Raw genomic sequence first — 27105 nt, 5'->3', positions numbered from 1 at the left:
GATTTGTGACTGGATTCAAGAATTTTAGTCAGACAGAACTCAACGCACTGCTCTTAATGGAACAAAATCAACAGATGTAAAGGTAATTTCTGGTGTATCCAAAATGGCTCTGAGCACTATGCGACTGAACTTCTAAGGTCATCAGTCACCTAAAACTTAGAACTAATTAAACCTAACTAACCTTAGGACATCACACACATCCATGCCCAAGGCAGGATTCGAACCTGTGAACGTAGCGGTCACGCGGTTCCAGACTGAAGTGCCTTTAACCGCACGGCCACACCGGCTGGCAAAAATGGCTCTGAGCACTATGGGGCTCAACATCTTAGGTCATAAGTCCCCTAGAACATAGAATACTTACACCTAACTAACCTAAGGACATCACACACACCCATGCCCGAGGCAGGATTCGAACCTGCGACCGTAGCAGTCCCGCGGTTCCGGACTGCAGCGCCAGAACCGCTAGACCACCACGGCCGGCGGGTGTATCCCAAGGAAGTGTAATAGGACCAGTATTGTTTACAATGTATATAAATAATCTACTAGAAAACATCAGATGCTCTTTAAGACTGTTCACAGATGATGTGGTTATCTATAACAAAGTAGCAATGCCAGGAGACAGTATCACTTTGAAGAATGACCTGCACAGGACTGATGAATGGCATAGGCTCTGGCAGTTCACCCTGAATGTAAATAAATATATATATTTTGCATACCTTGTGGAAGAAATCCAGTCCTGCACAACTAGACTATTGATGGAAACAGTATCTGCCACAAAATATCTAGGAGTAACTATTCAAAGTGATCTTAAGTGGAATGACCATATAAAACAGATAATAGCAAAAACAGACACCAGACTGATGTTCATAGGAAGAATCTTAAGGAAATGTAACTCATTCATGAAGGAAGTGGCTTATAAGGTACTTGCTTGACTGATACTTGAGCACTGTTCATCAACATGGAACCACAACAGGACTGATAGTAGTGGTATAGAAGATTCGATTCAGAGTGGTGCATTTCATCATGTGGTCATTTAGTCATAGTAGTAGGAGAGTGTTACTGATATGATCAACAAACATCACTGGCAGATAATACAAGAGAGGTGTCAAGCATCACAGAGAGGTTTACTATTGAAATTTTGAGAGAACACTTTCCAGGAAAAGTCAGACAATATATTAATTAATCCCACATACATCTCACATAATGCCCATGATGAGAAAATTCAAGAATTTAGATCCAATACAGAGATGTAATACAATCATTCTTCCCATGCACCATTTGCAAGTGAAAGAGGGTAGGGTAATGGTACAAGAAAGTACCCTCTGCCACTCACCATGACAGGCTTCTGGAGTATGATGTGAATTCAGATGTTCCTTCCCCCCAGACCAAAGTGTTCCCAGTCTCTTAGACAACTTTGCATAGCCTACTTCCATCTGATCCCCTTTGGCTGCTACAATTTTTAACTCCTCCTCTGTAGTAGCACCTTGTGGTACTGAAAACCCCTGTCCCAGTGGTACTGACCTCAACAACAGTGCCCACTCCAAAGAATGCAAACTAACTCACATTTCTTACAATTCCCATACTCTGCTTTCATGAAAACTCTAATTAATAAACACAACATAGCAAAATAAAGTCAAACAGAGGACACTTAACTGAAACATGATCATAATACTTCCTACTGTAATTTAACTGCTCTGCCTGACCAGCTGCTCATTCCCATTATTTTATACACTGAGAACAATGAATACTTTTGACAGCACTCAGTTTCACCTCCTTGATTTCTACACATGGTTAACACCTTACATATTCGTAGACAATGAGCCACTCTCCCTGCTCGTGATAACACATATTGTGAAACTAATATGCTTATTTACACACCCACAGAACACTGCCTGTGACTCCCCACCACATACTAAGTTCATAAATTTAATTACACACTTGAAAAAGACCCATTGACACTCCATGATACCTCCAGCAAAAACAAGTTAGTGACCCATAAAAGTCCCACTGCTGACACCAGCTGAAGTCAATCAAGAAGAGGGTGTTAGCCTCCAAATGGGAAGTCCTGCCTCTGTATGTGGTGGCATGTGGCACCATCAGTGCCCACACCAGCATACAAGGGAGGCAGCTCTACTGCTCCAGTTATCTGTCCAGTCATGCATTTCATGCTGTGGGCGTGACACCAGTGGTGCAGGAGATAACCAGAACACTTGCAGAGCGTGCTAGCCTCCAAATGGCAAGTCCCATCTCTGTGAGTGGTGGTGTGTGTCACCATCAGTGTCCACACCAGCATAGAAGGGAGGGCATCTTTGCTGCTCCAGATATGACCTGATGCCTGCTGGGCATGAGTCGAGCTGCTGTTGGGCAAAAATGGAGTGACCAACCAGTGAGGTGGCGCAGTGGTTAGACACTGGACTCGCATTCGGGAGGACGACGGATCAATCCTGCGTCCGGCCATCCTGATTTAGGTTTTCTGTGATTTCCCTAAATCACTCCAGGCAAATGCTGGGATGGTTCATTTCAAAGGGCATGGCCGACTTCCTTCCCTGTCCTTCCCTAATCCGATGAGACTGATGACCTCGCTGTCTGGTCTCCTTCCCCAAAAACAACAACAACCAGAAGGTGCACTTGGTACTAGCTGATGGTGCCATGGTGGCAGCTGGCCACACTCACAGTAGTTGCTCGCTGCTCCATGGTGTGGCAGTGTCCGTCATTGGCCCCTTGTCATAGTCAATCTGCTGCACTGTGAATATCTATGATAGTAAATTACGGCAATTTATATGAGATAGTGGCTCATTTTTTGTGCTGAGGCATCATCTCTAGTCATATTCCTGACAATATTTCTGCAACCCACCAGTAGGTAAACTATTTGGGTCATTCTGTAAGACAATTGCTTTAGCACTGTGCTGGCTGGTTTGCAGTAGGGGGCCTGGTCTGTCTCACAATGTGAAAATAGCATTGTTGCTGTAATCAGTATGCCAACATCCTATGCTTGCAAGTTGCCTATTGTTTCTGCAGTGCTGCACTGTGATGCTTCCACAGAACTGCCAATAAATGTCAATAAAAAGGGAAGATTGAAATTTCTCATAAGAAGGAAAAATCCATAACTGCTTTGGAGAAATTTTAATACCCAAGATCTCATTCACTACTATTTATTCCTGATTACTGGTTTCAATAGTTAATACTGTCATCTTCAGATCTTTAAAAGACTTATTCTTATATGTACTGTTCCATTATGAATGTATAATGTCACTGTGGCACATGTGATGCAGTCAAAGTGAACAATATATATAACAACAAGTTTTCTAAAGATTAGAAAATGACAGTCTTAACTGATAAAATTGGTAATCAGGAATAAATAGTACTGACTCCAATCTTGGCCACTAAAATTGTCCAAAACAGGGAAGAGATTTGAATGAAACTGGCAATGTAAAGTGGGAGATGCCACAGAGTTCTGTTCTGAGTTCTACATCTACATCTACATCTACATCTACATCTACATGTCTACTCTGTAATTCACATTTAAGTGCTTGGCAGAGGGTTCATCAAACCACAATCATACTATCTCTCTACCATTCCACTCCCGAACAGCGCACGGGTAAAACGAACGTCTAAACCTTTCTGTTTGAGCTCTGATTTCTCTTATTTTATTTTGATGATCATTCCTACCTATGTAGGTTGGGCTCAACAAAATATTTTTGCATTCGGAAGAGAAAGTTGGTGACTGAAACTTCGTAAATAGATCTCGCCGCGACGAAAAAGTCTTTGCTTTAATGACTTCCATCCCAGCTCGCGTATCATATCTGCCACACTCTCTCCCCTATTACGTGATAATACAAAACGAGCTGCCCTTTTTTGCACCCTTTTGATGTCCTCCGTCAATCCCACCTGGTAAGGATCCCACACCGTGCAGCAATATTCTAACAGAGGACAAACAAGTGTAGTATAAGCTGTCTCTTTAGTAGACTTGTTGCATCTTCTAAGTGTCCTGCCAATGAAACGCAACCGTTGGCTCGCCTTCCCAACAATATTATCTATGTGGTCTTTCCAACTGAAGTTGTTTGTAATTTTAACACCCAGGTACTTAGTTGAATTGACAGCCTTGAGAATTGTACTATTTATCAAGAAATCGAATTCCAACAGATTTCTTTTGGAACTCATGTGGATCACCTCACACTTTTCGTTATTTAGCATCAACTGCCACATGCCACACCATACAGCAATCTTTTCTAAATCGCTTTGCAACTGATACTGGTCTTCGGATGACCTTACTAGACAGTAAATTACAGCATCATCTGTGAACAACCTAAGAGAACTGCTCAGATTGTCACCCAGGTCCATTTATATAGATCAGGAACAGCAGAGGTCCCAGGATGCTTTCCTGGGGAACACCTGATATCACTTCAGTTTTATTCGATGATTTTCCATCTATTACTACAAACTGCAACCTTGCTGACAGGAAATCACGAATCCAGTCGCACAACTGAGATGATACCCCATAGGCTCGCAGCTTGATTAGAAGTTGCTTGTGAGGAACGGTGTCAAAAGCTTTCCAGGGATCTAGAAATACGGAATCAACTTGAGATCCCCTGTCGATAGCATCCATTACTTCATGCGAATAAAGAGCTAGCTGCGTTACACAAGAATGATGTTTTCTGAAACCATGCTGATCACGTATCAATAGATCATTCCCTTCGAGGTGATTCATAATGTTTGAATACAGTATATGCTCCAAAACCCTACTGCAAACCGACATCAATGATATAGGTCTGTAGTTCGATGGATTACTCCTACTACCCTTCTTAAACACTGGTGCGACCTGCGCTATTTTCCAATCTGTATGTACAGATCTATCGGTGAGCAAGTGGTTGTATATGATTGCTAAGTAGGGAGCTATTGTATCAGCGTAATCTGAAAGGAACCTAATCGGTATACAATCTGGACCTGAAGACTTGCCCGTATCAAGCGATTTGAGTTGCTTCGCAACCCCTAAGGTATCTACTTCTAAGAAACTCATGCTATCAGCTGTTCATGTTTCAAATTCTGGAATATTCCATTCATCTTCATTGCTTTTCTTAATGTACTTGCCAAACAAACAAAGTGAAGCACCCGGAAGGGGAGGAGAAAATGAAATGTAACTTCATAGGTTGATACAGGATGTGATTACAAAATTTGATCAAATTTAGAAATAATTTGGATGTACGAGCCCATGAAAGTGTCTCAGCACCACACAGACAGTTTGTAGAGATGTGAGCCATTTATTCATGAGTATTTCCCTGTTGAGAAATGGCATCAAATTGTTGTCACATAAGAGATGACACAGAGGATGTCCATGACACTATTGTGCCTTTGAAATTACCTCATCCACTACCAGCCATGAACTAAAATCACACCCGATGGCCCCCCACACCATGATGCAGGAAGAACACTGGTGTCTCTCTTCAAATCATTGGAAGGATGGGACCTCTCTCCAGGTCATTGCTATACTCAGCAACAATTGTCTTCAAGGGTAGTGCCTAACTCTAATTCATTCCTGATCACAATGCAGTGTCATTCATCAGTATTCCACATTTCCCAGTCATCGCACCACTCCAAACACAGCTGTTTGTCTTGTGGTGTTAACGGAAGCCTATGCATTCCCTAGTCCAGTTGCCGCTAGTCTCAGATTAATGATACAAAATGATGATGAATGAATTGTGATGCATCCCAAATCCAAATCTAAGCAAAAAACTTCCATTGCACCACACTCCTTCTACTCTGTACAGGACTTCAAGCAATAGTTGAGAGCTTTCCTGTGTAATACACTGAGGTGACAAAAGTCAGGGGATAGCAGTAAGCGTAAATACAAAAGATGATCATACTGACATGTGCATAAGGTATAAAGTGGCAGTTCATTGGCAGAGCTGTGGTTTGTACTCAGGTGATTCATGTGAAAAGGTTTACAGCATGATTATGGCCTTTTGAACACGGAATGGTAGCTGGAGCAAAATGCATGGAACATTTCATTTCAGAAATCATTAGGGGATTATTTAATCTGAGATCTACAGTGACAAGAGTGTGCTGAGAATACCAAATTTAAGGCATTACCTCTCACCACTGACAATGCTTAATGACTGACATCAGTTGCACTTGCGTAGACTTATCAGTGCTAACAAATGAGCAACAATGCATGAAATAATTGCATAAAACAATGTGGGATGTACAACAAACATAAGTGTTAGGACATTGTGGCAAAATTTGGCATTAATGGAATATGGCAGCGGATGATCAATGCAATTGCCTTTGCTAACAGCACATGACATGTGGTGCCTCTCCTGGACTCTTGACCACATCGGTTGGACCGTAGATAACAGTAAAACCATGGCATGGTCAGATGAGTCCCAGTTTCAGTTGATAGGAGCTGATGGTAGGATTCAAGTGCAGTGCAGACCCCAAAGCTATGGACACAAGTTGTCGACAAGGCATTGGGCGAGCTGGTGATGGCTCCATAATGGTGTGGCCTGTGTTTAAATTAATCATAAATTGGAAATTGTCATGTTCATACACTTGAAGGCCATTTGCAGCCATTCATAGACTTCATGTTCCCAAACAAAAAGAGAATTTTTATGGGCCACAATTCTTCACAACTGATTCGAAAAAGATTCTGGACTTTTCGAGTGAATGATTTGGCACCCAGGTCACCTGACATGAATCCCATCAAACATTTATGGGACATATTAAAGAGGTCAGTTCATGCACAAAATGCTGCACTGGCAACACATTCACAGTTATGGATGGCTGTCGAGGCAGTGTGGCTCAATATTTCTGCAGGGGGCTTCCAACAACCTGCTGAGCCCATACCACATTGATTTGCTGCACTACACTGGGCAAAAGTAGATCTGAAATGATATTAGGAGGTATCCCATGACTTTTGTCATCTCATAGTATGTTCTTTATTTGTTTATTATCTCACAACTTTTTTGTGTTTTGTTAATAAATTTTCTAATCAGCATTATGTGAACTCTGTACAGACATTTTCCACAACCAACTAGCTTTGGCTTACATCGTACCAATGACACAATGACAGCATGTGGAGAGATCCACTCTTGTCATGGGAACTGAAGATCTAAGACCACATCACATATATGCTCCTTCTCCACATCAGCAACATCTTGAGGTCAGAGGAGTTGGCAAACAGAGAACTATGGTTCATCTCCCAACAGTGCACTTTACCCTCCATCCTCCATCATGCCAAAGGCACAAGTGAAACCTAAGGACCTGTACTAGGACTTGCATTGATTGCTCTATATTATGTGTCATGTCTGGGCAGTGTGTGTGGGGTGGGGAGAGGGGGGGGGGGGCTGGCAGACAGGTGGTGCTCCTCACTTACTTCTATCAACTTTTAAAGTTAGATTTCTGCAAGTGAAAGAAATAAGAAAGTATTTACATATTCATTAACAAACACAACTATCTAGGACAGGGCCACACAAGGTGCATGCACTGGTGCATCGCAGAGTGCAGAAGACGGCTGCGCTATGTTGACGATGGTGCAGACCCCCCACTCCTCGGCTTTGCGCAACAGCGCTGCCTCTCACTTCCTTAGCTGGTGTCGCTCGCGCCGCCTGTCTCGACTTGTTTAAAAGCTTTTACCCTGTTGTCTTCATCATTGCCAAATACTAATGTACACTAGGTGGAGAGCTTAGTTTGGTGTACCAGTACAAAAGAGATTTATATACTAACTGTAATGGTAAGAATTTTAAATTTGGTTTCAACAAAATGTATCTTCCTATGTGCTCTTTATTTTATTTTCAATTATGCTACTAATATCTGGAACAAGAGATTGGCTGACAGCAATTCTGAGAGAATTTTTTAAATTACAATTAGAAATACTCGCACGTAATCTAGTTTTTGTACAAGACAAAACAGAAAATAACCTTTCACATACACAAGTGGAACCAAACATATAAATAATCTTTGCTGCTTCTCTGTGTAACTTGGGAAATTCTTCCTTTGGCAAATTCTGGTAGACTTGGAGCAAACCTTTTGTACTGTAAAACACATCCTTTTGGTGAACATCGTTTTGCAAATCAATTAGTTCAAAATGTAAATCTGAAGGCACACTTTCAATATCCATTGAAAAAGGTTTCACAAAAACATCAAGAATTGGCTCCAGGTAGGTAATGTAAGCGGTTGTTTCGAAGTACTAAAATGCGATAGATTTTAATAAACATGTAATGTGTACTATTGGTTTTAATGTAATGTTACACTTGCATATGTAACGCAGTCTCCTTAATTTAGCTGTATGTCATATACCAGCACATTACCTGGAATTGGTCATTAAACGCATTTTCAAGGGATTGTAGCACCTCGAAGTATTTTTCAAAGCGCGCTCCTTCCTGCACAGATGCTGTCAAACAAAAACATAGTACCATTTTGATTAGAGTGGTTATAAAAATCAGGCTGTTTTAATAAAGGTACAATTTATATCTCGCTTACCTAGTTCAGGAAAGTGTTGCGTATTTTTCTCTGAAAGGTTGTTTTTTAGGAGCTTCAGTTTATACTGGAAAGCATTTATTTTGCTGATCATATTGTTGATGAGATTGTTTTCTTTTTGGAGTTTCAGACTTAAATCATTTAGGAGAGCCATAATGTCTGTTAAAAATCCTAAAGCAGCTACCCATTCAGGGTCATGAAAAAGTGGCCCCGGACGTCCTTTGCTCTCCAAAAACTGAGCCACAGTGTGGCGTAGTCGAAAAATTCAGGAAATCACTTTCCCTTTGCTCAGCCAGCACACCTCAGCGTGGTAGGGAATATCTGGATACTCCTCTTCAAAGGAAATCAAAAATTCTTTGAATTGACGATGAATGAGTCCATGAGAACGAATGCAGTTCACGATATGCACCACTACCTTCATCACATCTTGAAGACCGATAACTTTCACACAAAGAGCCTCTGTGGTTACAGAAAACAGCTTTTCCCAAGGTAGTCCTATTCCTTCAGCTGTCATTTCAACAGCTGCTAAAATATCCGCCCCTGTAACAGTGTCCTTCAACGAAATCATATCCAGGAGCTCTTCTGTTACATGTAGTTCATCGTCCATGCCACGCAAAAATATTGCTAACTGAGCTGTGTCGTTAATATCTGTGGGCTCATCAAGTGCGATGGAGTACGCTAGGAAGTTTTCAATTTTGGTTGCCAGTTGTTTATGCAAATTCTCAGCAATGTCATTGATTCTCTGATGTATTGTCATTCTGGAAAGTGGTATTCTGCTGTACGCAGGAGCTAATGTGGGATTCATTGTCTCTACTACGTCCAACATAATGTTTTTTATTAATGGCCCATCCATAAATGGCCTCCCAGCTCTTGCTAAATGTAGAGCAACTTTGTAACTAGCTCTGAGAGTCCTTTCGCAACACCCATCTTCTTCACCCTAAAGTAGAGAAAAAAAGATATGTTTGAAATAATTTATGCGAAAACGGAAAAAGGAATCTAAACAAATGTTATTTCGTTTCACATGACCTTTAACCAAAATATACATGCTAAAGTACTTGCAACAAACCTCATTTGTAGATACAGAATTCTCTTCTGCAAGAGTTTGCAACTTCCGTAATTCTTCCTCTCTGGCATCCCCTGTTATATTACTATACTTTCCTGAATGCAATTTGCTGTAGTGCCTTTCAATAGACGATTTTCTGACACACGTAATTAGTGTACCGCAGATTAGACATTTGGCTTTATCGTCACAAAGCACAAAAAAAGTAGTTGAGTTCCCATTCCGGTTTAAATTGACTTTCGGCAATTTTCCCTTTTTTTGGAGCAGATGGTTCCATTATTCCAGTAATTGTCTTGCACTTACGTATTCCAATGTTGACTAAGCTGTCTGGCAGCGCATTCGGCAGTGCACAGTGTTAGCCTCACCTAGCAAGTTGAGTTGAGGCGAAGTATGCCGAGTTGAACCGATGCAATGTGCAGGCACTCGCTGCATCTCACTTTGCACATGTGTGGTTTTCCGTGTTTGTGTGGCCCTGATCTAGGAATTCATCTAAGCCACCATTTGATGTTGATGACAATGGATGCATAAATAATGGAGTCCAATATTGTCAGTAGATTAACAAAGTCTAATTAGACCATGAAAATAAACTAAGGCTACATCTACAACCACATCTACAAACACACACTCCACAAGCCACCATATGATGTGTGATAGAAGGTATCTTGTACCACTACTAGTCATTTCCATTCCTGTGCAAGTCACAAACAGAGAGAAGGAAAAATGGCTGTCTATATGCTGCCATACAAGCCCTGATTTCTTTTATCTTACCTTCAGGGTCCTTAAGTGAGATGTATGTTGGCACCAGCAGAATCATTCTGCTGTCAGCTCCAAATGCCAGTTCTCTAAATTTTCTCAGTAGTGTTGCACAGAAAGGATGTTCTCTTCCCTCCACAGATTCCCACTCGAGTTTCCAAAGCATTCCCGTAATACTCTCATGTTGATCAGAACTACTGGTAACAAACGTAATAGCCACCTCTAAATTGCTTCAGTGTCTTCCTTTAACTTGACCAAGCAGTGATCCCAAACACTCAAGCAGTAGTCAAGAATGGGTCACAGCAATGTTCTACACATGGTCTCCTTTACAGATGAACCACTTTTTCTTACAATTCTCCCAATAAAACAAAGTCAGCCATTAGTCTTACCTGTTACTAACATGATATGCTCATTCCATTGTATACTGCTTTGAAACATTATAACTAGGTACCTAATTGACGTGATTGTGTCAAGCAGTACGCTACTAATGCTGTCTTTGAACCTTATGGGATTGTCCAATCATCACACTAACCAGAAATTTTGTCTATGTCATCTTGTATCCTCCTAGAGTCAACCAACAATGACACCATTCCATACACCACAGCATCATCAGCAAACAGCTGCAGACTGCTGCTCACACTGTACATCTGTACAAAATAAACCAAGTTAAATGGTGGGCAAAATAAACTAAGTCTAAACTGTCCTCAAAATATCTGGTGTCTAAATTACACAAAAATTATTCACAGTCTAAACTGTGCAACTATTGTGCTACATATACCAATGAAGCAACTGCTACAAAAAAATTAAAGACTGCCCTCTCACTAGGAGCTCTTGTACAACACTGTTTACTCTGTGTTGCCCATATGTAGTGAAGGATCATATGAATACCACTGCAAATAGCCATAAAAGTTACATTTTTGTTACTTATTTGAATCTGTCACACTAAAACATGGCCATGTTGCAAGTCAATTGACATCATTTTTCCATCTGGCTAGGCTTCCAGAATTTTGATACAAGGAAAGGTATTTACATAATTTTAAATAAATTGAATCTTTTTTGCTTTATTAGGTAGTGCACAAAAAAGCATGCTTAATTTCTATGTGTGACTGTTCAGAGCACCGCCTTTCACATGGTGTCTAATACTGGGATTGTGTTCTCCATACTTTTTTGAACTGGCAAAATGCCAATTTTTCAGGCTCAATTGAATGCACTACATCATGTGGCACATCCATTACTTTGTCTTACTGTAATTTCCTTTGCTGTATCAGGATTTTCTATATTAATTTTATCTAACTATTATTTTTTAAACACATACCAAGATAGTACAAGACATTCACAATATTGATTAAAAAATAATGTTCTGCAACTGGATTCAAAATCTACATCAAACTATCATTGAAAATGGTCTACTGCTCAGATACATTTGGCTTTTGTATAGAAAGTGATGAATTTTCTATATTTATGATTTTGATTGATTTATTTTGGGAAGGGGACCAAACAGCGAGGTCATCAGTCCCATCAGATTAGGGAAGGTTGGGGAAGGAAGTCAGCCATACCCTTTCAAAGGAACCAACCTGGTGTTTGACTGAAGTGACTTAAGGAAATCATTGAAAATCATAATCTAGATGGCCGGACGTGGGTTTAAACCATTGTCCTCCCAAACGTGAGTCCATTGTGATAAGCACTGTGCCACCTCATTCACTTTATGATTTTCCATCTTTCTCTGATGTTTTGCAGCTTCTGAACAAATAGTGCTATCATTTGCAGCGTAGCCTAGTTCTAATTGTCTCTCTGAGATCTTTCCATGAGTAATATACTATCATTGAACTGTATTTATTTTGTAACTAGTGCTTTCTTATTTTGTGACTGGTGATTTCTTAATGTCCATGGGACCAAGCCAGGACAGGGAACATGGTCCAGATATGTCCCATAGGAATATCAGTCACTTACAGCTGAAGATGACCACCTATCTTAGTTGGTTTGGTTTTCTGTTCTTCATTTTAGACAGACACAAGAGAGGTCTTATTGCCTGCAGTTTTCATTGCAGCCACCTCCTCAGTATTGTTTTTTACTAACTTTCAAATGTTCACATGCATTGCCACACACTCCCCTGTCTTGGACAGACTCCAATTACACACACACTTTTGTGAATAGCCCAGAGGGCTGTCATTTTATAAAGGAGTGGTATACAGACAACACCCAACGGAAGTCAATCGGTCATCAGAGTTACATGAGGATGAAAACAAGTCAGCTTGCCAAAGTATGACACTGTCTGGATGAAAACAGCCAAATATATACCCAAGAAGAGTTCAGAACTTGAAAGGGAGGATACTTTAATTTTATTTGGTGGGGAGCCCACTTCATGCTGGTTACATGAGTGATATGACATAGAATGGACCTCATGACCACTTGAAAGCATTGGGATTCCATTCTAGTATATGATTACTCAATTTCCACCCAGAAGTCATAGAAACATGTCAGAGTTTAGTCTAAGGAGAGCACATTTTCGTTGATGATATCTCATATTTGCTCATTAGGGCTGATGTCAAGTGATTTGCAGCATAACCCCAGCTCCCTCATAGACTTGGAGAGCTCTTCGAACAATTCTGGCCTAATTATGGAGTAATACAATGGTATATTATCTAGCTGGAACTACAGAGCACCTATAAGATGCTGTAGTCAATTAAACGGATGAACATGGTCAAATATGGAGGTTTCTGTGTCATCCACAGATGGGAGACAATGGTAGATATACACCGAAGAGCCAAAGAAACTGGTACATCAGCCAAATATCGTGTAGAACCCCTGTGAGCATGCAGAAGTGCCACAACATGATGTGGCATGGACTCAACCAATGTCTGAAGTAGTGCTGGAGGGAATTGACATCATGAATCCTGCAAGGCTCTCCATAAATGGTGATCTCTTCTGCACATCACATTGCAAGGCAGCCCAGATATGCTCAATGATGTTCATGTCTGGGGAGTCTGGTGGTCAGTGGAAGTGTTTAAACTAGGAGGAGTGTTCCTGGATCCACTCTGTAGCAATTCTGGAAGTGTGGGGTGTCAGTGCCCTGCTGGAATTGCCCAAGTCTGTCAGAATACACAATGGACATGAATGGATGCAGGTGATCTGACACGATGTGCATGTGTTGTCTGTCAGAGTCATATTTAGATGTATCAGGGTTCCCATATCACTCCAACTGCACATTCCCCACACCATTGCAGAGCCTCCACCAGCTTGAACAGTCCCCTGCTGACATGCAGCGTCCATGGATTCATGAGGTTGTTTCCATACCCGTACACATCCATCCACTCAATACAATTTGAAACAAAACTTGTCTGACCAGGCAACATGTGTCCAGTCATCAACACTACAATGTCAGTGTTGACGTGTGCAGGCAAGGTGTAATGCTTTGTGTCATGCAGTCATCAAGGGTACATGAGTGGGTTTTCAGCTCCAAAAGCCCATATCAATGATGTTTCATTGAATGGTTCATGCCCTGACACCTGCTGATGGCTCAGCATTGAAATCTGCAGCAATTTGTGGAAGGGTTGCTTTCTGTCACTTTTAACAATTCTCTTCTGTCCTTGTTGGTCTCGTTCTTGCACCATCTTTTTCCAGCCACAGCGATGTCAGAGATTTGATGTTTTACCAGATTCCTGATATTCGCAGTACATTCATGAAATGGCTGTACAGGAAAAACCAAACTTCATCACTACTGGGGAGATGCTGTGTCCCATTGCTCATGCACCAACTATAACACCACATTTGGACTCACTTAAATCTTCATAACCTGCGATTGTAGCAGCAGTATCCGATCTAACAACTGCACCAGACACTTGTTGTCTTATACAGACATTGATGACCACAGTGCCACATCCTGACTGCTTACATATCTTTGTACTTGAATATGCATGCCTATACCAGTTTCCTTGGCACTTTGGTATATGATGGGCCCCATTTGATTCCCTGTGAACATCATTCACATGGGCATACTGGTGTCTCTTACTTGAACAGTGCTCAGATGTGTCACCTTGTCAGGTTGTAAACTCATCACCTGATATCACCATGTGGCACTTCAGCCCAGGCAGACTTCTCCCATCCTTTGAGCATCAAATGATAATGATGCTAACATCTGTGCTACATAACATGTAATGTGTAGAAGTGCTGATATGGGGCAATGAGTCATGCACCCCATATCAAAAAGATGGTTCTGTGTAGTATGGCATCTCACTATTTATTCCTTTACAGCACTGAATTAGTGAATGATATGCTGCTCAGTCCCAAGAGAGAAACATGGCAGGGTTCAGTGTTGATTCTAGCAGCCATATTATGGGCCCCATGGTTACTCTGCAATATCACATTACTGCTAAGGATTATGTAACCATTGTAGCTGATCAGGTCCATCCCATGATACAATATTTGCTCCCCAATGGTGATTCTTTGTTTGAAGATGACAGAGTCCCTTTTCACACAGCTCAAATCACCCAGGACTGGCTTCCTGTGCACAAAGATGAACTGTTGACTCCCCCTAACCACCATGGTCACCAGATCTCAATAGTATTGAGTCTTTGTGGTCTACTTTCCAGGGAAGGGTGTGTGATCACTATCTACCTCTATTATCATTACCTGAACTTGCCACAATTTTGCAGGAAGAATGGTATAAGATTCACTTGAAAACTATATAGGAGCTGTATTTAACCATTCTGAGATGACTGGAAGCAGTTTTGAATTCCAGAAATCTGCCTACACTGTATTAGGCATTGCAATGTGTTGTGTATGTGATGCTTCCATATTTTTGTCCACCTTCTGTACTTCCTTTGTTTTTAACAGAACACATTTCATCCAAAATTTTTAAACAGGCAATTCAGAAGAATAGATAAACAAGTGATATTTCTCCTGATATCATTTAAAAAACATTATTAATCTTTTGTCATTACTTTTATTTAAAACATACATTAGTAAGGTACAACAATCACATGATTTGTAAGTGTATGTTATGAGACTAATAAATCACAACTCACAATTCACAATGGGCTATATGTGTGCTGTTCAGTGCAATAAACCAAAGTGTGCAGCAAGTCTGCAGTTTAAATATTTTCCAGTCTTTTGTTGTATCTTGTCTCACATAATGATTTTTCTGCCCTGCTCTGACATTAAAGCACCACAATACATTGCTTCAATTGCATGCATTTGTCAGTTCTAGAGCTGGAGCATATCTGAGGATATTCTTTGTATAAATGACAATTTGGCCAAGTTTGTAATTATTTTACATCTCAACCGGCTTTTTTTCATGTGGAGAGGTAACTGTAGATTTGTTTCTTGTGACTGTACATTTTAAAAAAAGCAGTGAGGTGAGTGGGTGGTAATAATAGTGTAGTCTGTCATTTCAAAGATGTAGGTAAGATGAGAGGTTGCAGATGAGAGGGCAATGAAGAATTTTAAAGGTGTAAATATCCATGAAGGCTTTTTAAATGCAGTAATTGTAGTCCCCAAACATTTGAAGCAAATGATAAAGAAAAAAGTCATTATAATGAGAAACTACTAATGTCTAGGTGGAAAATTTGCCCCAATAGTGACCTTACCAAATTCCTGTCCTGTCACACAGCCATATTTTTCTGAAACCTTAACTTGAATACCGAGCGAGGTGGCACATTCGTTTGCACACTAGACTCTCATTCGGGGGAACAGTGGTTCAATCCCACGTCTGGCCATCCTGATTTAGATTTTCTGTGATTTCCCTCAATCACCCCAGGAAAATGCCGGAATGGTTCCTTTGAAAGGGCTCAGCTGACTTCCTTCCCCGTCCATCCCTAATCCGATGAGACTGATGACCTCACTGTTTGGTCTCTTCCCCCAAAACAACACCAACCCTTAACTTGAATAGATCTTCAATGGAGACACCATTTATCCTCCAATGTTGCAAATTTTATTCAAACATGTTGTTGGCCATGTGAAATATTCACAGCTACTCAAAATGCATTGACAATATGCATAGCTACTCAAAGCCCATTGCCAGTTTTAAATCATCATGAATGGTTGCACTTTGTAAATATGTTAATCGTCATTGTCACATTTTATCCACATTTATGAACGTTGTTATATTTCTAATTTCCTGTAACAGTTGATTGCAACTGCCATTCTATTCAATTTTTTGTGTTTACATTGTATTTGTAACATGTTTACACTTGAAAACAGCTGCAGAAGCTGAAACTAGATGTTTATATATGACATAACCAAATGAGATCCTAATGAAATTTAGAGTATTGGTGAAAAAATATCACCTGTATTTAACTATGTTATGAAAAGGATAGATTCTTGCTCACCATAAAGATGGCAAGATGAGTTGCAGACTGGTGCAATGAAAAGACTGTTACACACTGAGCTTTCAACCAAAGCCTTCTTTGGAACTAAAAGAAGAAACACACACATTCACACTAGCAGGCACCTGTCATGCACCAATCTACATCTACATCTACATCCATACTCTGCAAGCCACCTGACAGTGTGTGGCGGAGGGTACTTTGAGTACCTCTATCGGTTCTTCCTTCTATTCCAGTCTTGTGTTGTTCATGGAAAGAAAGATTGTCGGTATGTCTCTGTGTGGGATCTAATCTCTCTGATTTTATCCTCGTGGTCTCTTCGCGAGACATACGTAGGAGGGAGCAAAATACTGCTTGACTCCTCAGTGAAGGAATGTTCTCGAAACTTCAACAAAAGCCCGTACCGAGCAACTAAGCATCTCTCTAGCAGAGTATTCCACTGGGTTTATCTATCATCTCTGTAATGCTTTAGCAACTACTAAATGATCCTGTAATGAAGTGCGCTGCTCTCTGTTAGATCTTCTCAATCTCTTCTATCAACCCTATCTGGTATGGATCCCACACCGGTGAACAGTATTCAAGCAGTGGGCAAACAAGTGTAATGTAACCTACTTCCTTTATTTTCGGATAGCATTTCCTTAGGATTCCAATGAATCTCAGTCTGGCATCTGCTTTACCGATGATTAATTTTATATGGTCACTCCATTTTAAATCATTCCTAATGCCTACTCCCAGATAATGTATGGAATTAACTGCTTTCAGTTGCTGACCTCCTATATTGTAGCTAAATGATAAAGGATCTTTCTTTCTATGTATTTGCAGCACGTTACACTTGTCTACATTGAGATTCAATTGCCATTCCCTGTACCATGTGTCAATTCATTGCAGATCCTCCTGCATTTAAGTACAATTTTCCATTGTTACAACCTCTCGATATAGTACAGGATCATCTGCAAAAAGCCTCAGTGAACTTCTGATGTTATCCACAAGGTCATTTATGTATATTGTGAATAGCAACAGTCCTACAACATAACCCTGTGGCACACTTGAAATCACTCATACTTTGGAAGACTTCTCTCCATTGAGAATGACATGCTGCATTCTGTTATCTATGAACTCTTCAATCCAATCACACAACTGGTCTGATAGTCCACATGCTCTTACTTTGTTCATTAAATGACTGTGGGGAACTGTACCAAATGCCTTGCAGAAGTCAAGAAACACGGCATCTACCTGGGAACCTTTTTTGAAACTCATGCTGATTCCTACAGAGTAGACTTCTAGTCTCCAGAAAAGTCATTATACTCGAACATAATATGTGTTCCAAAATTCTACAACTGATCGATGTTAGAGATATAGGTCTATAGTTCTGCACTTCTGTTCGACGTCCCTTCTTAAAAACGGGGATGACCTGTGCCCTTTTCCAATCTTTTGGAACGCTACGCTCTTATAGAGACCTGTGGTACACCGCTGCAAGAAGGGGGGCAAGTTCCTTCACATACTCTGTGTAAAATTCAACTGGTACCCCATCAGGTCCAGCGGCCTTTCCTCTTTTGAGCGATTTTAATTGTTTTTCTATCCCTCTGTCATTATTTATTTATTGTTTTATTTACTCATAAAGTTCTGTAGGACCAAATTTAGGAGCAAATCTCCAAGGTCATGGAACGTGTCAGTACATGAAATTACAACATAAATGTAACAACAGATAAATATAAATGGTCATGAACCTTAAAAAAGTCAGTCCATAAGTTTAAGTAAACGCTATCAGCAATACAATAAAAATCAGCTTAATTTTTCAAGGAACTCCTTGACAGAATAGAAGGAGTGACCCATGAGGAATCTCTTCACTTTCGATTTGAAAGTGTGTTGATTACTTCTAAGATTTTTAACTTCGAGTGGCAGCTTATTGAAAACGGATGCAGCAGTATACTGCACATCTTATTGCACAAGAGTTAAGGAATTCCGATCCTAATGCAGGTTTGATTTCTGCTGAGTATTAATAAAGTGAAAGCTGCTTATTCTTGGGAATAAACTAATATTGATAACAAGAAACAACAATAAGGAATATACATATGGAGAGGCCAATGTCAAAATACCCAGATTCTTGAACAGAGGTCGACAAGAGGTTCGTGAACTAACAGCACTTATTGCCTGAACCGCCCATTTATGAGCCAAAAATATCCTTTTAGAATGAGAAGAGTAACCCCAAAATACACTCCTGGAAATGGAAAAAAGAACACATTGACACCGGTGTGTCAGACCCACCATACTTGCTCCGGAAACTGCGAGAGGGCTGTACAAGCAATGATCACACGCACGGCACAGCGGACACACCAGGAACCGCGGTGTTGGCCGTCGAATGGCGCTAGCTGCGCAGCATTTGTGCACCGCCGCCGTCAGTGTCAGCCAGTTTGCCGTGGCATACGGAGCTCCATCGCAGTCTTTAACACTGGTAGCATGCCGCGACAGCGTGGACGTGAACCGTATGTGCAGTTGACGGACTTTGAGCGAGGGCGTATAGTGGGCATGCGGGAGGCCGGGTGGACGTACCACCGAATTGCTCAACACGTGGGGCATGAGGTCTCCACAGTACATCGATGTTGTTGCCAGTGGTTGGCGGAAGGTGCACGTGCCCGTCGACCTGGGACCGGACCGCAGCGACGCACGGATGCACGCCAAGACCGTAGGATCCTACGCAGTGCCGTAGGGGACCGCACCGCCACTTCCCAGCAAATTAGGGACACTGTTGCTCCTGGGGTATCGGCGAGGACAATTCGCAACCGTCTCCATGAAGCTGGGCTACGGTCCCGCACACAGTTAGGCCGTCTTCCGCTCATGCCCCAACATCGTGCAGCCCGCCTCCAGTGGTGTCGCGACAGGCGTGAATGGAGGGACGAATGGAGACATGTCGTCTTCAGGGATGAGAGTCACTTCTGCCTTGGTGCCAATGATGGTCGTATGTGTGTTTGGCGCCGTGCAGGTGAGCCCCACAATCAGGACTGCATACGACCGAGGCACACAGGGCCAACACCCGGCATCATGGTGTGGGGAGCGATCTCCTACACTGGCCGTACACCACTGGTGATCGTCGAGGGGACACTGAATAGTGCACGGTACATCCAAACCGTCATCGAACCCATCGTTCTACCATTCCTAGACCTGCAAGGGAACTTGCTGTTCCAACAGGACAATGCACGTCCGCATGTATCCCGTGCCACCCAACGTGCTCTAGAAGGTGTAAGTCAACTACCCTGGCCAGCAAGATCTCCCCTATCTGTCCCCCATTGAGCATGTTTGGGACTGGATGAAGCGTCGTCTCACGCGGTCTGCATGTCCAGCACGAACGCTGGTCCAACTGAGGCGCCAGGTGGAAATGGCATGGCAAGCCGTTCCACAGGACTACATCCAGCATCTCTACGATTGTCTCCATGGGAGAATAGCAGCCTGCATTGCTGCGAAAGGTGGATATACACTGTACTAGTGCCGACATTGTGCATGCTCTGTTGCCTGTGTCTATGTGCCTGTGGTTCTGTCAGTGTGATCATGTGATGTATCTGACCGCAGGAATGTGTCAATAAAGTTTCCCCTTCCTGGGACAATGAATTCACGGTGTTCTTATTTCAATTTCCAGGAGTGTATAAGTAAGGAACAAGAGTGGCCCCAATACTGATCCCTGGGGCACCCCCACTTCACAGTACCCCACTCTGACACCACATCACTGTAATTTTCAACATTGTGAATAATGACTTTTTGCTACCTGTTGCTAAAGCAAGAGGTGAACCAATTGTGAGCTACCCCCGTATTCCGTAATGGTCCAACTTCTAGAGCAATATTTTGTAATCAACACAATCAAATGCCATAGTTAAATCAAAAAATATGCCAAGCATTCGAAACCTTTTGTTTAACACATCCAGTACCTCACAGAGATAAGAGAATATAACATTTTCAGTTGTTAAACGACTTCTAAAGCCGAACTGTACATTTGGTAGCAAATCGTGTGATATAAAATGAGCAATTATCCTTACATACATAGCCTTTTCAATAACTTTTGCAAACACTGATGGCATAGAAATAGGTCTAAAATTATCTACATTATCCCTTTCTCCCTTTTTATAAAGCGGCTATACTATTGAGTACTTTAATCATTCAGGAAACTGGCCATTCCTAAAGGAAAAATTACAAATATGGCTAAATACAGGGCTAACATGTGCAACACAGTACTTTAATATTCTGCTAGACACTCCATCATAACCATGAGAGTCCTTAGTCTTCAGTGATTTAATTATTGACTCAATCTCCCTCTTGTCTGTATCACGGAGGAGTATTTCAGGCATCAATCTCAGAAAGGCATTTGCCAAGAAAGTTATATGATTTCCTGTAGAAACTAAATTTTTATTTAATTCACCAGCAATGCTCAGAAAATGATTGTTAAATCAGTAACAGAAATATTTTTACTGTAAATTGACTTTATATCGTCGACCTTGTGCTGCTGACCTGACACTTCCTTCAGAACTGACCATATGGTTTTAATTTTATCCTGTGAATTAGCTGTTCTATTTGCATACCACATACTCTTTGCCTTCCTGATAACATTTTTAAGCACCTTAACATACTGTTTGTAATGGGCTACTGTAGCTTGATTGCGACTACTTCTAACATTTTGATATATTTCCCACTTTGTTCTACATGATATCCTTATCCCACTAGTCAGCCACCCAGGCTTCCCATTACTGCTAGTATCCCATTTAGAATGTTCTAATGGAAAGCAAGTCTCAGCTGTCATCTATTTCGATATCTACTAGTTTGTCATCTGTGCGACAATCAAGAGAAGGAACTACAGTGCAGTCTTCCTCTGTGAAACAGCTTTGGAAAAAGACATTTAGTATATTGGCCTTTAGTCTGTCATCCTCCATTTCAGTACCATTTTGGTCACAGAGCGTCTGGACATTTTGTTTAGATACACCTACCACTTTGACATCAGACCAAAATTTCTTAAAATTTTCTGCCAAGTCAGTACATAGAACTTTACTTTCGAATTCAGTGAACACTTCTCGCATAGCCCTCCTCACACTACATTTCACTTCGTGTAATTTTTGTTTGTCTGCTAGTCTTTGGCTATGTTTATGTTTTCTGTGAAGTTCCCTTTGCTTCTGCAGCAGTTTTCTAACTTGGTTGTTGTACCACAGCGACTCTTTTCCATCTCTTATGATCTTGCTTGGTACATACTCATCTAATGCATATTGTACAATGGTTTTGAACTTTGTCCACTGATCCTCAACACTATCTGTACTTGAGACAAAACTGTTGTGTTGAGCCATCAAGTACTTTGAAACCTGCTAAACAGAAAAATCTTCCTACCTTTTTAAATATTTCTATTTATGGCTGAAATCATCAATGCAGTAACCGCTTTATGATTGCTGATTCCCTGTTCTGCATTAACTGTTTCAAATACTCCAAGGCAGCACCCTGAAGATGGCTGACCACGGCCATCAACATGTTCAGTTGTTCACAAACAGTGGCCAGCTACTCCTGCGTCCATACACAGCAGTCACACATCATATCCATTCTAAGAAATCAACAATTCACTGCATAGAGTTAATCAACTTTTAACTAGATTGCTAATTCACTAAAGGCAGCTGATAGCTGACTAAACTTTGGTTACTAGACACATCTTGTTGGAAACAACGAAAATAAGCAGTACCTGTCTCTGGAGTGTATTCAAAACGAACACGAAATCTATGGAACACTATTACTAGTACTCGAAAATTAAAGCTTCCTAAAAGAAAAAAACACACAGAAAAAGAAGTGACAAGTAAGAAAAACACAGTTAATACTTATATTTAAAAAGAAAGATGATGAGACTTACCAAACAAAAGCGCTGGCAGGTCGATAGACACACAAACAAACACAAACATACACACAAAATTCTAGCTTTCGCAACCAACGGTTGCCTCGTCAGGAAAGAGGGAAGGAGAAGGAAAGACAAAAGGATATGGGTTTTAAGGGAGAGGGTAAGGAGTCATTCCAATCCCGGGAGCGGAAAGACTTACCTTAGGGGGAAAAAAGGACAGGTATACACTCGCACACACACACATATCCATCCACACATACACAGACACAAGCAGAAAATGTCTGCTTGTGTCTGTGTATGTGTGGATGGATATGTGTGTGTGTGCGAGTGTATACCTGTCCTTTTTTCCCCCTAAGGTAAGTCTTTCCGCTCCCGGGATTGGAATGACTCCTTACCCTCTCACTTAAAACCCATATCCTTTTGTCTTTCCTTCTCCTTCCCTCTTTCCTGACGAGGCAACCGTTGGTTGCGAAAGCTAGAATTTTGTGTGTATGTTTGTGTTTGTTTGTGTGTCTATCGACCTGCCAGTGCTTTTGTTTGGTAAGTCTCATCATCTTTCTTTTTAAATATATTTTTCCCACGTGGAATGTTTCCCTCTATTATATTCAAACAGTTAATACTTAAATTTACGTAGCTCGCTGTACAGCAGATGTGAAGCAGATGGCAGTTACGACAACAATGACTGCTGTCTCTGGCCAGTGTGACCTACTTGTATGATTGTGTGTGTATTTTCCTTTATTTCCAAAGAAGGCTTTGGCAAAAAGCTCAATTTGTAAATATCTTTTCTTTGTGCCTATCTGCAACGTGATGTGTCATCTTTATGGTGAGTAGCAATCTATCCTTTTCATGATATTGTTGATATACCAAACTGGACTTCTGATTGTTTGATTTCTCCTTCATTTAATGAATTTATGGCTGCAGTGCCCAGTATGAAGAAGATGTTTGTATAAATATACCTCTTTTCCTTGAAAAACCTTACAGGCGAAAGTGTGATTGCAACAAATATACAGGGTGTTCTATTTGTTTTGACAAGCCCACACAACTTTTTGTTCAAAAGAAAAAATAATCATACCAAGCAAATGTTGTTTAGTTACCAGTGAGACATTAACCAGTATGATGAACTGTCTTCTAACTTGTATGTTACAAAGATAAAAACAGGAGTACTTCTGTACATTTTGTATTCAGTATTCCAATTTCTCTACTCAAGACCTACTTAAAAATGTATCAGAGTGTACCACTCCTTAAACATGACAGTATTAAAAATAATATAAAACTATTACTCTTCTGTACTAGCACACAGTGTTTTCAAAAAACAAATGGAAACACAAAGGAAACACACACTGATCATTCAGTCAACCATTTCCAGTTGTAAGCTTGCCTGAGTGTACACAAGCTAATAGAAGATAAAAATGCAGCTCACTTGAGGTGCATTAGATCATTAAAATTCTGAACCAGTTAGAGGACTTTGCCCATAATGCTCCAAACTCTCTCAGTTTGGGAGTGATCTGGCAACCTTGCTGGCCAAGGTATGGTTTTTCAAGCACAAAGACAAGCAGTAGAAATTCTTCATGTGTGCTGGTGGGCATTACCCTACTGAAAGGTAATCCCAGGATGGCTTGCCATGAAGGGGAACAAAATGGGGCAAGAGTATCAAAGATATGCCACTGTGCTCTCAATGTGCCACAGATGATCCTGCTATGAAAATAAATGACAACCCAGAATATCACACCTGGCTATCAGGCTGTGTGGCAGGCAAGCAGGCAGGCAGGCAGGCAGGCAACAACCACTGTCTGGGGCATCCTGAGATACATCTTCACTGGTCATTGGTGTTCAGTTCAAAGTGGGACTCGTTGATGAAGACAATTTTACTTCAGTCAATGAGATTCCAGGCCGAAGACTTGACTGTAAACGACCCAAATAAAGTTTGACAACCAGGAGTGATGGTTTGGACTGCCATTTCTTTTCATTGCAAGAGCCATTTGGTTGTTATCCATGGACTTCTTACAGCACAGAGGAATGTCAGCGATATTCTATGTCCTGTTTTGCTGCCCTTCATGGCAAGCCATCCTGGGTTTACATTTCAGCAAGATAGTTTCTACTGCTTGTCTTCATACTTGACAAACCCTACCCTGGCCAGCAAGGCCGCTGGAGCTCTTGCCAGATGAGAATGCCTGGAGCATTATGGACAATGCCACACAACTAGCTCAGGATTTTGATGATCTAACACACCAGTTGGACAGAAATTGGAATGATATCCCTCATGAGGACATCCAACAACTCTATCAATTGATGCCAAGCTGAATAACTGCTTGCATAAGGGTCAGAGGTGGACCAATGCTTTATTGACTTCCTAAATTTGTGAAGCTCTTTCTCTTGAATAAATCATCCATTTTCTTGGAAATTGTAATTATTTGTTTGTTTGTACATGTACATCCCATCTACTGATTTCCATCTAATTTGGATAATTCCTTCATGATGCAACATTTTCCTTTTTTTGTCTTAGTGTGTATCCCTCAAGTTATCTGAAATTGAATATGTGCTATGTAATGTGCTTTGTGCATACATATCTGTGATCCACAAGCTATTGTGGATATGGCATAAAATAAACAAGATACAATTTTAGATCCTTCCTAGTCCACTTTAGTATAGGATATTAAATTTGTTGTCTCATGCCTTTGCGTAATCCCACCAAGTTAGGTAGCACAGTGGTTAGCACTTGAAAGGAAAACAGTCCAAACACTTGTCTGTCCATCCAGATTTAGGCTTTCTGTGATTTCCCTAAATCACTTAAGGCAAATCCCAGGATGGCTCCTTTGAAGGGGCACAGCCAATTTCCTTCTCCATCCTTCCCTAATCCAAGCTTGTGCTCCGTCTCTAATGACCTCATTGGCAACAACATGATAAACACTACTCTCCTCCCTCCTGCTTGTGTAATCTCATTGTTTTGTGGTTTCGTTGTCATAGCCATTGTGCAATATGATGTGGGAAGAAATAAGCTGTTTCTTGACATCCTATACGCTACACTCTCAAAATTTTAGGAGCAAATCATTACATGTTATCTGTCCTTACTGTTGACTTGCACACAGGGGACTGTTGAATATTTCTATAACGCTCTGATGTTGACTAAACAAAACCAAGCAAAATAACAGAGCTCATTTTTGAATGATACATATTTTCTATGGTAACTGAACTTCATTAGAATGATACAATGATGTATAATAATCTACAGTCAGTTGGGCAATAGCTTTGAAAACAATTTCTTTCACCAAGTGAGGTGGTGCAGTGGTTAGCACATTGGACTCACATTCAGGAGGATGATGGATCAAACCTGCCTCCGGCCATTCTGAATTAGGTTTTCTGTGATTTCCCTAAATTTCTTCAGGCAAATGCCAGGATGGTTCCTTCAAAATGGCATGGCAACTTCCTTCCCCATGCTTCCCTAACCCAATTGGACAGGTGACCTCGCTGTTTTGTCTCCTCCTCCAAACCAATCAACCAATCAATATTTTTCAGGAATGAATTCCATGTTCTTCAGTTTCTTATAATGAATCCCAATCTAATAGGTGTGTTTCTTATAGATGGCTACCATGTTAAATCATTGCAGGTGGAGAAATCTAGGTACTTGGCAGTTGTGAATAATTCAAGTGGTCCCATAGTCATAGTGTGATCAAACAATATTGGCACTTTTCATATATTTACATGTATGTGCTACATTTATTTGTCTCCAGAGAAAGCTGACAATCTTTCACCCTGTGTTAATCATATGCAGGTTTTATCAAATTTTGCAACAGTTCTTTAATGTTTTTGTGCCCCGGAATACATCTGTGTCACCTGACAACAACCTTAGATAACTAACCGATATTCTTTCATTTTGCATTACAAGATGAATGATCTCATGTAACCTCTCTGTGGAACTTATGGTGTCATATATAAGTGTGTAACAAAACCTGTAAAGTTTCTTTTTTTTTTTTTTTTTTTTTTTTTTTTTTTTTTTTTTTTTTTTTTTTTTTTTTTTTAATATTGCGGAAATTGCTGCCTAGTAATACATTTATCCATATACCAATGGGATTCTTATTGACTGCACTTGTCCTCTAGGTACACGAATCCTATTTCATTCAACTGTAATTTTGCTTGCAAGTTCTGTCACCTTTTCTGTGAGCTCTATTGTTCCTTTTTGCTATTTAACATCAAAAAATTTAGCAAAGCTTTGAGGCTGCCCACAAAGACAGTTTCCATGCTCACTCTCCATGCTTGTGCACTGAGAGGCACCAACACACTCTCTTTGAACTGGAATGTGGCTTTACCTCATCATACAACCAAGTTTATTCCCATTACTGCCAAATCTACAGTTTAATTTGTCAGGAAATTCTTTTGCTTCCACTGATGTCTCCCAACTGACAACAATCTCCTGAGTTCTGTTTAGAAAGAAGTCTTTAGTCTGACCTTTATTATTCTGTAAGTGTTAATTCTATTTACTGTGTAGCTGTGGAAAACTACTCTGAAAACTTTCAGGAAGTCAAAAATATGAGAACAATGCACTTCTGTTTCTATAATGCAACATATGTGACAGTTATGAATATATTCTTTATCCTTTAAATGGTGTTGATAGATAGACATTGTCCAGTCAATCTAAAAACTCAAAACAA

The sequence above is a fragment of the Schistocerca cancellata genome, unplaced genomic scaffold, assembly GCF_023864275.1.
Source record: "Schistocerca cancellata isolate TAMUIC-IGC-003103 unplaced genomic scaffold, iqSchCanc2.1 HiC_scaffold_822, whole genome shotgun sequence".
Classification (NCBI taxonomy): Eukaryota; Metazoa; Arthropoda; class Insecta; order Orthoptera; family Acrididae; genus Schistocerca; species Schistocerca cancellata.
Note: the sequence above shows the minus strand (reverse complement) of the source record.